Source organism: Lepidochelys kempii, chromosome 13, assembly GCF_965140265.1.
Source record: "Lepidochelys kempii isolate rLepKem1 chromosome 13, rLepKem1.hap2, whole genome shotgun sequence".
Lineage (NCBI taxonomy): Eukaryota > Metazoa > Chordata > Testudines > Cheloniidae > Lepidochelys > Lepidochelys kempii.
In genome coordinates, this window is record NC_133268.1 from 36,962,097 (window position 1) to 36,975,795 (window position 13,699).

Sequence of the window (13,699 nt, forward strand, 5' to 3'; positions counted from 1 at the left end):
TGATAAATATATACCTTCTTGACTGCAGAAGTACTGTCCAGGGTGAAAGTACACCTGAGAAGAGTTTAGCATTAAAGTGAGAAAGCTAACACTCCCAGGACTCAACAATACAGGGTAATCCTAAATAAATTTCATTCAGACATGGATGGAAAATTCAGTTTGCTAAATTTCACCTTTCAAAGATATTCTGGCATCTTGGCAAATCCATGGTATTGACCCCAATTCTCATTACAATACTTCAGGGATTCCTCTGATTTCTACTAAACTCTTGACTCTGAAGGAGCCCAAAGCAAACTCTAGGCTGTGACTAACAGTAACAATTGGAGAGAGAACATGCCATTCAATCACTGACATTATAGACGAGATTTGGAAGGAGGTTTGGGAAAGGCTGTGAAGGAAGTGGAGGAAGGAGAATAGAAAAAGCAGAAGTGGAGTGGGGAGAAGTTTGGACAGGCTGTGTGTCCTCATCATTAAAACTGGTTGAGATATTGGTTTTGAGGGAAAATTGGATTGTTTTGCAAAAGGAAAATATTCATAACAAGAGTCAGCTTCCCTCAAATGCTGTGCCATTTTTGGGGTCAGAAAAGCTGAAAATGCTTGGCTACCAATAAACATTTTTCAGTTTTCAGTAAGTATATTTTTGTTTGTTTTGTCACCATTTTTCCAATATTTTTTTCATATCTTTTTCAGTTTTCAGCACCTTTTTGCCATATTTTCTGGGGATTTGGCCATTTTTAGTCATTTTTTTTTTAGTTTTTCAATAGAAAGTCTAAATTTTTCAAAGGAAAATCAAACACCATTTTCTGACCAGTTCTAATAATAATAATAATAGGAAGGGAAAGGTGTTTAATTAAACCATCTTTGTTGCAAATGAGATTTGGGTAAAGCTAGGAACAGGAGAAAAACCAGGAGGAGAACCAGCTGGGATGAGGTGGGAGAAATTTTGGGCAGCTCAGGAAAAAAATCTGAACAGGAAATACTAGGGCAAAGAAGCTCACATGCACACATCCAGAATATCATTGTGGTGCTGGCATCCTCCATCATCGCAGATGCTCAGGAGACCAGAGACAGGTATGTTGGGTTTTTTTGGTGAACTGGATGTCCCTGCAGAACAAGATGGGCTTGTTGCCTACACCAAGGCAGTACTATCAGATGTAGAGGTTCTGCTTGCCCTTCAGGGACACCTGAATTGACTCCTCTTCTTCTCGAGCTTCAGTCCAGTTCTTCTGCTCCATGTGGATGGCTTTCCCACCATACTCAGGTTTGAGGGAGAACTGGAACTGGGTGAAGAGCTTGGTGAGGTCCCCAGCCTAGAGGGGCATCTCAGTGGAGATGCTCCAGCTGTGCTCAATGCCAGACATCTGCTGCTTGGCATAGCCAAACTTGCGGGTGACCTTGTTGGACCAGGTGATGGGGGAGTTGGAGTTGTTGTGCAGCGTCTTGATGCACTCCCATCCCCCACAGGCAATGCCCTTGGTGAGGGTCAAATCCCCAGGGAAGAAGTTGAGGCTAGCGGAGTTCATCTCATTGTACAAGTAGAACTGAGCCCCCCACTTCTCGTCCACCTTGATCAGAGTTAGGAGTTTACTAATCCTGAAATAGTAAAGGCCCTTCCTGCATTCAGAGTGCAGGACAATGTTTTTTCACCATCATCTGTTCTCGAACCACTCACCCAGCGGATTTCACCCTGGTTTTGGAAAACGATGAAAAATCCATCACAAAGTCTTCCCATAGCGGTCCCCACCACAGCAGCTGGGATGCAGCTCATCAGTCGTGGCTCCCTCATCCGTTCTCCAGTCCTTCACCACCTAGCAGGAGCTGCCCTTGATTATGTAGATATTGAGGTCCCCCACACAGCCCAGGTAGTGGTCCCTGCCCTGGCACGAGGGGTGCAATCTCTGGATATTGATGTTGTGCCCATTTTCAAGGAGCTCTGTCTGCAGGTAGCAGCCCAGGTCAGAGCAGATGATGCAGTCTCCACTGTCATTGTGGAAGATGTCTGTGCCCAAGGAATCTTTCTGAGGTACCAGTGACCCAGGGACTGGACTGGAGCCCTGGGGTGGGTGTGACGTTGCACCCCATAATGCTTTATAGAAATATGCTTATAAGTGTAAAAATGACATAACTGGAATATGTTTTATGCTAGATATGCCACGTAATATCTTTGCAAAGGTTATGACCTACTGATTATATTCATCCTATTTGTAGGCATGTGTCATTTTTATATCTGAAGTTATGGGCATTGGCTCTATGCTTGTATATAAAGTGTTTGCTGTTGGAAGCACATAAGACAGATTTGGTCAACATAGTGTGAAGGGTCTATTCAAGTAACTGGGAGTACTTAACTAACAATGGACTTTGGGAGATGCCAATCCACATCTGAGCTTTCCTGGGAATGTTCAAACTAACATGTAAACAGTGGCATCAGCCTGCAAAAAGCTGAATCATTCATAGACATGTGACTTGCCTAGGTGGCTACAGACTCCATCTTGTGGCTGTGATGTTGCACAAGAGAGAGAATATAAAAGGCCCTGTCATAAATATAAAGGGAAGAGTAAACCCCTTTAAAATCCCCCCTGGCCAGAGGAAAAATCCTCTCACCTGTAAAGGGTTAAGAAGCTAAAGGTAACCTCGCTGGCACATGACGAAAATGACCAATGAGGAGACAAGATACTTTCAAAAGCTGGGAGGAGGGAGAAAAACAAAGGGTCTATGTCTGTCTGTGTGATGCTTTTGCCGGAGACAGGACAGGAATGGAGTCTTAGAACTTAGTAAGTAATCTAGCTAGGTATGTGTTAGATTATGATTTCTTGAAATGGCTGAGAAAAGAACTGTGCTGAATAGAATGAATATTCCTGTCTGTGCGTCTTTTTTGTAACTTAAGGCTTTGCCTACAGGGATTCTCTATGTTTTGAATCTAATTACCCTGAAAGGTATCTACCATCCTGATTTTACAGAGGTGATTCCTTTACTTCTATTAAAAGTCTTCTTGTAAGAAAATTGAATGCTTTTTTTCATTGTTCTAAGATCCAAGGGTTTGGGTCTGTGGTCACCTATGCAAATTGGTGAGGATTTTTACCAAACCTTCCCCAGAAAGTGTGGTGCAAGGGTTGGGAGGATTTTGGGGGGAAAGATGTGTCCAAACTCCATTTTTTCAGGAACCCAGATAAAGTTTGGTGGTGGCAGTGGAAATCCAAGGGCAAAGGGTAAAATAATTTGTACCTTGTGGAAGTTTTAACTTAAGCTGGTAAAAGTAAGCTTAGGAGGTTTTCATACAGGTCCCCACATCTGTAACCTAGAGTTCAGAGTGGGGAAGGAACCATGACAGGCCCAAAAAAACCCTCTTCAGCTGTCTCAGAAGAGAGCCTCTCCACCCCAATGAGATGCCTAAAAGAAACTGAAACAAAGGACAGTAACTACAGGGATGTGAAAATGATTGCTGGATCCAGACTAGGAACGAGTCTAGTCTGTCAAAGAATCTTATTGGAACATCTCTGAGAGTGAGATTTACCTGCATTTAGTTTCCTACTCTATTAGGCTTAGACTTGTGTGTTTTTCTTTTATTTTGCTTGGTAATTCACTTTGTTCTGTCTGTTATTACTTGGAACCACTTAAATCATTTTTAATAAAATCACCTTTTGCTTATTAATTGACCCAGGGTATGTAATTAATAGCTGGGGGAGCAAACAACTTTGCATATCACTCTATCAGTGTTATAGAGGGTGAACAATTTATGAGTTTTCCCATTATAAGCTTTATACAGAGTAAAATGGTTTGGGAACTGGGTATCTGGGTGTTGGGACAGAAACATTTCTTATGCTGTTTTCAGTTAAGCCTGCAGTTTTTGTGGAACGTGGTTCAGACCTGGGGCTCTGTTTGTAGCAGGCTAGCGTGTCTGGCTCAACACGGCAGGGTAATGAAGTCCCAAGCTGGCAGGGAAAACAGATTCAGAGGTAGTCCCAGCAGATCAGGTAGCAGTCCCAAGGGGGACTCTGTGACCCAACTTGTCACAGTGGGGACAAAGGGGATGGGGAAAGACGGGAGCAGTTGGCAGAAGGATCAAGGCAGTTTGAGACGATCATAGAATCATAGAATCATAGAATATCAGGGTTGGAAGGGACCCCAGAAGGTCATCTAGTCCAACCCCCTGCTCGAAGCAGGACCAATTCCCAGTTAAATAATCCCAGCCAGGGCTTTGTCAAGCCTGACCTTAAAAACCTCTAAGGAAGGAGATTCTACCACCTCCCTAGGTAACGCATTCCAGTGTTTCACCACCCTCTTAGTGAAAAAGTTTTTCCTAATATCCAATCTAAACCTCCCCCACTGCAACTTGAGACCATTACTCCTCGTTCTGTCATCTGCTACCATTGAGAACAGTCTAGAGCCATCCTCTTTGGAACCCCCTTTCAGGTAGTTGAAAGCAGCTATCAAATCCCCCCTCATTCTTCTCTTCTGCAGGCTAAACAATCCCAGCTCCCTCAGCCTCTCCTCATAACTCATGTGTTCCAGTCCCCTAATCATTTTTGTTGCCCTTCGCTGGACTCTCTCCAATTTATCCACATCCTTCTTGAAGTGTGGGGCCCAAAACTGGACACAGTACTCCAGATGAGGCCTCACCAATGTCGAATAGAGGGGAACGATCACGTCCCTCGATCTGCTCGCTATGCCCCTACTTATACATCCCAAAATGCCATTGGCCTTCTTGGCAACAAGGGCACACTGCTGACTCATATCCAGCTTCTCGTCCACTGTCACCCCTAGGTCCTTTTCCGCAGAACTGCTGCCTAGCCATTCGGTCCCTAGTCTGTAGCTGTGCATTGGGTTCTTCCGTCCTAAGTGCAGGACCCTGCACTTATCCTTATTGAACCTCATCAGATTTCTTTTGGCCCAATCCTCCAATTTGTCTAGGTCCTTCTGTATCCTATCCCTCCCCTCCAGCATATCTACCACTCCTCCCAGTTTAGTATCATCCGCAAATTTGCTGAGAGTGCAATCCACACCATCCTCCAGATCATTTATGAAGATATTGAACAAAACCGGCTCCAGGACCGACCCCTGGGGCACTCCACTTGACACCGGCTGCCAACTAGACATGGAGCCATTGATCACTACCCGTTGAGCCCGACAATCTAGCCAGCTTTCTACCCACCTTATAGTGCATTCATCCAGCCCATACTTCCTAAACTTGCTGACAAGAATACTGTGGGAGACCGTGTCAAAAGCTTTGCTAAAGTCAAGAAACAATACATCCACTGCTTTCCCTTCATCCACAGAACCAGTAATCTCATCATAAAAGGCAATTAGATTAGTCAGGCATGACCTTCCCTTGGTGAATCCATGCTGGCTGTTCCTGCTCACTTTCCTCTCATGCAAGTGCTTCAGGATTGCTTCTTTGAGGACCTGCTCCATGATTTTTCCAGGGACTGAGGTGAGGCTGACTGGCCTGTAGTTCCCAGGATCCTCCTTCTTCCCTTTTTTAAAGATGGGCACTACATTAGCCTTTTTCCAGTCATCCGGGACTTCCCCGGTTCGCCACGAGTTTTCAAAGATAATGGCCAATGGCTCTGCAATCACAGCCGCCAATTCCTTCAGCACTCTCGGATGCAACTCGTCCGGCCCCATGGACTTGTGCACGTCCAGCTTTTCTAAATAGTCCCTAACCGCCTCTATCTCCACAGAGGGCTGGCCATCTCTTCCCCATTTTGTGATGCCCAGCGCAGCAGTCTGGGAGCTGACCTTGTTAGTGAAAACAGAGGCAAAAAAAGCATTGAGTACATTAGCTTTTTCCACATCCTCTGTCACTAGGTTGCCTCCCTCATTCAGTAAGGGGCCCACACGTTCCTTGGCTTTCTTCTTGTTGCCAACATACCTGAAGAAACCCTTCTTGTTACTCTTGACATCTCTGGCTAGCTGCAGCTCCAGGTGCGATTTGGCCCTCCTGATAACATTCCTACATGCCCGAGCAATCTTTTTATACTCTTCCCTGGTCATATGTCCAACCTTCCACTTCTTGTAAGCTTCTTTTTTATGTTTAAGATCCGCTAGGATTTCACCATTAAGCCAAGCTGGTCGCCTGCCATATTTACTATTCCTGGTAGTACAACCCTCCTGTCCCAAAACAGTGCCTAAATAGTCAACTTCTTGCTGTACCAGCTGTGACTTGCCCCATGATCATTTAAAATCTGCTTTCTCCATTATTCCCAAAACCAGCTTAGTTAGGTGTTTACCCTCCTCCTGGGAAACCACATAAGAAGCAACCCCCGGCTTATCCAAATCAGGGAGTTGGTCTCACATCCTTGTCACGTGAACATGTGCTATAGCCAGAGCATCGTGGTAGCCTTAGGGTGACCAGATAGCATATGTGAAAAATCGGGACAGGGCGTGGGGGGTAATAGGCGCTGATATAAGAAAAACCCTTGAATATCAGGACTGTCCCTATACAATCGGGACATCTGGTCACCCTAGGACACGTTGAAATGTGAGCTGAATGTTCTGGAATGTAAAATCAAACCGAGACTGACTCTCAGGGGTTAACGGAATAGCAAAGTAACAGTTATCAATATCCAGCACAGAGAACCATTCAGTGGCTGCAGATATACCAGCTAGTACAGCTGGGAGATTAGCTACTATTGGTGCCATCAGGACTGTAGCCACATTGACTTTTCTATAATCAATCGTGAGACGCCACCTTCCGTCCGGTTTTCGCACAGGTCAGATGGGAGAATTGTATGGACTTTGGCATTCCACCACCACTTGGCGGGATAACTCGCATGACTGAAGTACTGTCATGGATGGATATAAACTGTTCAGGAAGGACAGGCAGGGCAGAAAAGGTGGGGGAGTTGCACTGTACGTAAGGGAGCAGTATGACTGCTCAGAGCTCAAGTATGAAACTGCGAAAAACCTGAGTGTCTCTGGATTAAGTTTAGAAGTGTAAGCAACAAGGGTGATGTCGTGGTGGGAGTCTGCTATAGACCACGGACCAGGGGGATGAGGTGGACGAGGCTTTCTTCCGGCAACTCACAGAAGTTACTAGATTGCAGGCCCTGGTTCTCATGGGAGACTTCAATCAACCTGATATCTGCTGGGAGAGCAATACAGCGGTGCACAGACAATTCAGGAAGTTTTTGGAAAGTGTAGGGGACAATTTCCTGGTGCAAGTGCTGGAGGAACCAACTAGGGGCAGAGCTCTTCTGCTGCTGACAAACTGGAAAGAATAGTAGGGGAAGCAAAAGTGGACGGGAATCTGGGAGGCAGTGACCATGAGATGGTCGAGTTCAGGATCCTGACACAGGGAAGATAGGAGAGCAGCAGAATATGGACCCTGGACTTCAGAAAAGCAGACTTTGATAACCTCAGGGAACTGATGGGCAGGATCCCCTGGGAGAATAACATGAAGGGGAAAGGAGTCCAAGAGAGCTGGCTGTATTTTAAAGAATCCTTATTGGGGTTACAGGGACAAACTATCCCGATGTGTAGAAAGAATAGTAAATACGGCAGGCGACCAGCTTGGCTTAACAGTGAAATCCTTGCTGATCTTAAAAACAAAAAAGAAACTTACAAGAAGTGGAAGATTGGACAAATGACCAGGGAAGAGTATAAAAATATTGCTCGGCCATGCAGGAGTGAAATCAGGAAGACCAAATCACACCTGTAGTTGCAGCAAGCAAGAGATGTTGAGAGAAACAAGAAGGGATGTTAGCAACAAGAAGAAAGCCAAGGAAAGTGTGGGCCCCTTACTGAATGAGGGAGGCAACCTAGTGACAGAGGATGTGGAAAAAGCTAATGTACTCAATGCTTTTTTTGCCTCTGTCTTCACGAACAAGGTCAGCTCCCAGACTGCTGCGCTGGGCAGCACAGCATGGGGAGAAGGTGACCAGCCCTCTGTGGAGAAAGAAGTGGTTCGGGACTATTTAGAAAAGCTGGACATGCACAAGTCCATGGGGCCGGATGCGCTGCATCCGAGAGTGCTAAAGGAGTTGGCGGATGTGATTGCAGAGCCATTGGCCATTATCTTTGAAAACTCATGGCAATCCGGGGAAGTCCCGGATGACTGGAAAAAGGCTAATGTAGTGCCCATCTTTAAAAAAAGGAAGAAGGAGGATCCTGGGAACTACAGGCCAATCAGCCTCACCTCAGTCCCTGGAAAAATCATGGAGCAGGTCCTCAAGGAATCAACTGTGAAGCACTTAGAGGAGAGGAAAGTGATCAGGAACAGTCAGCATGGATTCACCAAGGGAAGGTCATGCCTGACTAATCTAATTGCCTTCTATGACAAGATAACTGGCTCTGTGGATGAGGGGAAAGCGGTGAACATGTTGTTCCTTGACTTTAGCAAAGCTTTTGACAAGGTCTCCCACAGTATTCTTGCCAGCAAGTTAAACAAGTATGGGCTGGATGAATGGACTATAAGGTGGATAGAAAGTTGGCTAGATTGTGGGGCTCAACGGGTAGTGATCAATGGCTCCATGTCTAGTTGGCAGCCGGTATCAAGTGGAGTGCCCCAAGGGTCAGTCCTGGGGCCGGTTTTGTTCAATATCTTCATAAATGATCTGGAGGATGGCGTGGATTGCACCCTCAGCAAGTTTGCAGATGACACTAAACAGGGAGGAGAGGTAGATATGCTGGAGGGTAGGGATAGGATACAGAGGGCCCTAGCCAAATTAGAGGATTGGGCCAAAAGAAATCTGACGAGGTTCAACAAGGACAAGTGCAGAGTCCTGCACTTAGGAGGGAAGAATCCCATGCACAGCTACAGACTAGGGACCGAATGGCTAGGCAGCAGTTCTGTAGAAAAGGACCTAGGGGTTACAGTGGACGAGAAGCTGAATATGAGTCAACAGTGTGCCCTTGTTGCCAAGAAGTCCAATGGCATTTTGGGATGTATCAGTAGGGGCATTGCCAGCAGATCGAGGGACATGATCGTTCCCCTCTATTCGACATTGGTGAGGCCTCATCTGGAGTACTGTGTCCAGTTTTGGGCCCCACACTACAAGAAGGATGTGGAAAAATTGGAAAGAGTCCAGCAGAGAGCAACAAAAATGATGAGGGGACTGAAACACATGACTTATGAGGAGAGGCTGAGGGAACTGGGATTGTTTCGTCTACGGAAGAAAAGAATGAGGGGGGATTTGATAGCTGCTTTCGACTACCTGAAGGAGGGTTCCAAAGAGGATGGATCGAGACTGTTCTCAGTGGTAGCAGATGACAGAACAAGGAGTAATGGTCTGAAGTTGCAGTGGGGGAGGTTTAGGTTGGATATTAGGAAAAACTTTTTCACTAGGAGTGTGGTGAAACACTGGAATGCTTTACCTAGGGAGGTGGTGGAATCTCCTTCCTTAGAGGTTTCTAAGGTCAGGCTTGACAAAGCCCTGGCTGGGATGATTTAGTGGCGGATTGGTCCTGCTTTGAGCATGGGGTTGGACTAGATGACCTCCTGAGGTCCCTTCCAACCCTGATATTCTATGATTTTATGATTCTATGATTCACTCCTTGTTCTTTTAAATCCTGTAGCAATTCCTCTATGTGTGGGTGAGCTTCTGCAGGATAAGAATATTGAGGAACTGCTTTTACAAATTTTCCTGCTAGGGAGAGTCCATTCTGGCTTATTGTGCTAGAATGTTGTTGGCAGGTTCTCTAACTGATATGGAGGAAAGGCAGGTAACAGATTTGTTATATGATGGTTTAAGGGACCCTATTAAGATGTTTATAGGTTCTCGAGAGGAGCTGGATCAGGAGAAACTGATTAAAACGGCCCGAAAGGCAGAAAAGGTGGAAAGCAGAATAAGTGGTTCCTCCTAGAAGGCAGTCAGTGAAATCTCTTATAGCAAACAGGTTACAGTGGTCCCAATCACGCTGGTATGAGTGAAAGAACCCAACAGAGAACATGGAGGGTCCAGCGGAGGATCAGTGTGAGCACACATGGGTTTTACTCCAGGAGAAGGCTCACTTGGAAGAACAACCTTTAGAGGTTTTATTGAATGCTGTGAGTGATTTGGCAGGGAGTAAGTCCTTGCCTGTGCCACAACCTAGGACTAAGGCTGTTGAGATTGTGGAAACAGGTGTGGGCCCTTATGGAGTGTTGTCTCGGGAGTTGGCTCAGATGGACGTGGCAGGCTTCTCATCAGGGTAGCCCCACATCTCAGTAGGGGTGCCCCATCCTTAGCAACCCCTGCCCCCAAGATTAGATGTTAGTGTCTAAATTGCAGCCCCACATAACTGGTAGACCCTACGTGGAGGTGGGGCAGGTGGGGGCAGGAGGAAACATACAATGGCTGCTGGCGTTAATTGATACCGGGGGGAGGCAACTTTGATTAAGTCGGTGCTGGAGGACGTACAGAAAGGACAGACTGTTCCTTTATTTGGATCTCAGGGTGAAGGAGTGAAAGGGATTTTATTAAAGAGTTTGTCGTGGGTGATAGGACACCGTAAGTTTTGGACAGATACCGTGGTCTGTGATAGCATGACTGAAAATCCTATCTCAGGTGCAGATGTGGTACAGCAGGAGCAACGGGCAATTGATCTGGTAGGAGGTTGGCTGTGGAAGAGGGAGACAGAGATGGTGAGCGAGCAGGTGATTTCAGGAGGATTAAGCAAAGGAGCTTGCAAAGCGATATCACGTGTGGTGTTACCAGGTAACGAATGGACACAAGAGTTCCCTACGGTACGGGCCAACAAGAAACTTTGTAAAACCCTGTCAAATGCTTTCTCTGCATTGAGAGATAAAGCGACGGAGGGCACATCTGACATCTCAGGATTGCTGGATCAAATGAGCGATTTTTCTAATATTCGCAAAAAGAAAAGGAGTACTGTAGCTGTGAGCTGTAGCTCACGAAAGCTTATGCTCAAATAAATTGGTTAGTCTCTAAGGTGCCACAAGTCCTCCTTTTCTTTTTGCGAATTCAGACTAACACGGCTGCTACTCTGAAACTTTTCTAATATTATCAGCAGCCAATTTTCCGTTAATGAAACCAACCTAATCTGTGTGTACAATTGATGGGATGATGGTGTTCAGTCATGTCGCTAAAATGTTTGCAATTATTTTACAATATGTGTCAAATAGAGATGGGGGGCGGAAGTCACCACAGTTGCAACCACCTTTGTTCATCTTCTATATTAAAGTAAATAAAGCAGATCTCATATCATGAGACATCATTCTTTTTTGCAATCTTTCAGTGAAGACCTTTCAATGAGTAAGGAGTAACCTCAAAGTGGGGGGCATAAAAATAGAAATGTTAAGACTGTGAAGCCTTCAGTTGGCTCTTTGTGAGCAGAAAATCACTTAGATAGGGCTACAAGAAAATACTGTCAGCTCAAAACAAACAGTTACACTTTATGTGCCATAAAATCATATTAGCGATATTCATTTTCACACAAAGGGTAAGGGCTGTACTATGGAAAGAAGACACATTCCCATGAAATATGTAGAGTTTATTGCAAATGGACAAAACAACTGTCAATAAGACAGGCTGTTTAATTAAAAACACATACAGCTTCCAACAAGAAGCCACAAAAGCTTTGTGTTTACTTCTCAGGTGGCTGCCTGCTTCAGAAGTAAAAATCAACCCAGCACCAAGACAGATCAGTGAATATAAGACATGGAGCTTCACCACTAACACTCTCATACAAAAGTTCTGTTTGGTGGTGATGTCAAGTAAACGTTATTAGGAAACAAAAACCCAGACGGTAGTGATCTGTAAATGGAAAAAGAATAATTGTATTGAAACTAAGCAATTGTATCAAAGATTGAAATGCCCTAGATTAAAGAACAAATTCAACAAATATTTTATGGTTACATTTATTGAAACTATTTTTTAAAATATTTAGTTTATTAATAGTCCAAGTGTTAAATTTCACCAGTTTGCTGTCTATTTACAATGTTTACAAACCATTGAAAGATGCAGGGCCAAAAAATGGAAACTTTTGAAATGCACGAGCCTGCCAAGGTGGGGCAACAGTGACCCTGAAGGCCAGTGGTGGAATCAGCACGGGATCAGCGATGTCTGGGACTGGTATGTTGTTCTGAAAGCAGCTGACAGAGAGACGCTGTGGGAACATGACCAAACATTTCAACAGAAGCTAGCAGCAGAAGTACTTGATCCTTTACATGAGCAAGGTTTTCAGCCAAAATTAGCATCAAAGTATCATATGATGAAAAGCAACTAAGCAAAAATTATTTAAAATGAGCTTTTAACTATTATATGTAGGACCCCCTATCCACCCGGTAACCTCCTTTAGCACCAATTCCCTTCTGGGTTTTGATGCACAGGCCTGGGTTCTTCTGGACCCTGCCTCCCACTCAGCAGGATGTCAATTCTTTATATTCTTCCCATATGAATTTATTGGCAGTGCCTCCACCCCTTCACGCCTTCCTGGCAGGATCACCAGGGCAGCTTGGTGAAAAATTCAGGGGAGAAAAATTCTAAGCACAAGGAAACCTCCACTTACATGCCAGATAGTTGGAGACTCCCAAGAAACAGCACAAACACACACGATATATTCAACATCGTTATATTTATCTCCTGTTTTATATAATAACATAACAGGGTAAAACACTTTGGATGGATGTCAGTGGAGTTTTCCCAGGGCAAGGGAGGAGGGCACCGGTGTTATCCTAGGGTTAGCATTCGGGAAAAGGTCAAAGGAATTCTGCTCAGATTGAGGCAGGGCAGTTAAGTGACGCTAGGGTTCAGGTGATGTGTGCAATCAATAAAGTTACCCAGGGCCGGGGTGAGGCAGGAAGTGAATACATTCATGCCAGGGTTTATGAGGGCGAGGCAGAAAGTTAGGTGAATGATGTCATCTCCTTGGGGTTCAGTTCCTCACCTGAAACACTGTGGTAAAAAGTTTCAGAGGGGTAGCCGTGTTAGTCTGTATCAGCAAAAAACAACGAGGAATCCTGTGGCACCTTAAAGGCTAACACATTTATTGGGCTATAACTCACTTTGCCAGATGCATGGAGTGGAGATTACAGTAGGCAGGTATAAATATACTAACACATGAAAACATGGGAGTTACCTTACCAAGTGGAGGACCAGTGCTAAGGAGGCAAATTCAATCAGGAAGGAAAGGTAACTCCCATCTTTTCATGTGTTAGTATGTTTATAGTTCTCTGAAAACATAAACTCAGTGTGCAGTGGCAGTCAAAAAAGCAAACAGAATGCTGGGAATAACTAAGAAAGGGAGAGATAATAGGACAGAAAATATCATGTTGCCTCTCTATAAATCCATGGGACGCCCACATCTTGAATCCTGTGTGCAGATGTGGTCGCCCCATCTCAAAAAAAATATATTGGAATTGGAAAAGGTTCAGAAAAGAGCAAGAAAAATGATTAGGGGTATGGAGAGATTAATAAAACTGGGACTTTTCAGCTTGGAAAAGATACAGCTAAGGGGAGATATGATTGAGGTCTTTAAAATCATGACTGGTGTAGAGAAAGTAGATAAGGAAGTGTTGTTTACTACTTCTCATAATAAAAGAACTAGGGGGTCACCAAATGAAATTAATAGGCAGCAGGTTTAAAACCAATAAAAGGAAGTATTTCTTCACACAACGCACAGTCAACCTGTTGAACTCCTCGCCAGAGGATGTTGTGAAGGCCAAGACCATAACAAGGTTCAAAAAAGAACTAGATGCATTCATGGAGGATAGGTCCATCAATAACTATTAGCCAGGATGGGCAGGGATGGTGTCCCTAGC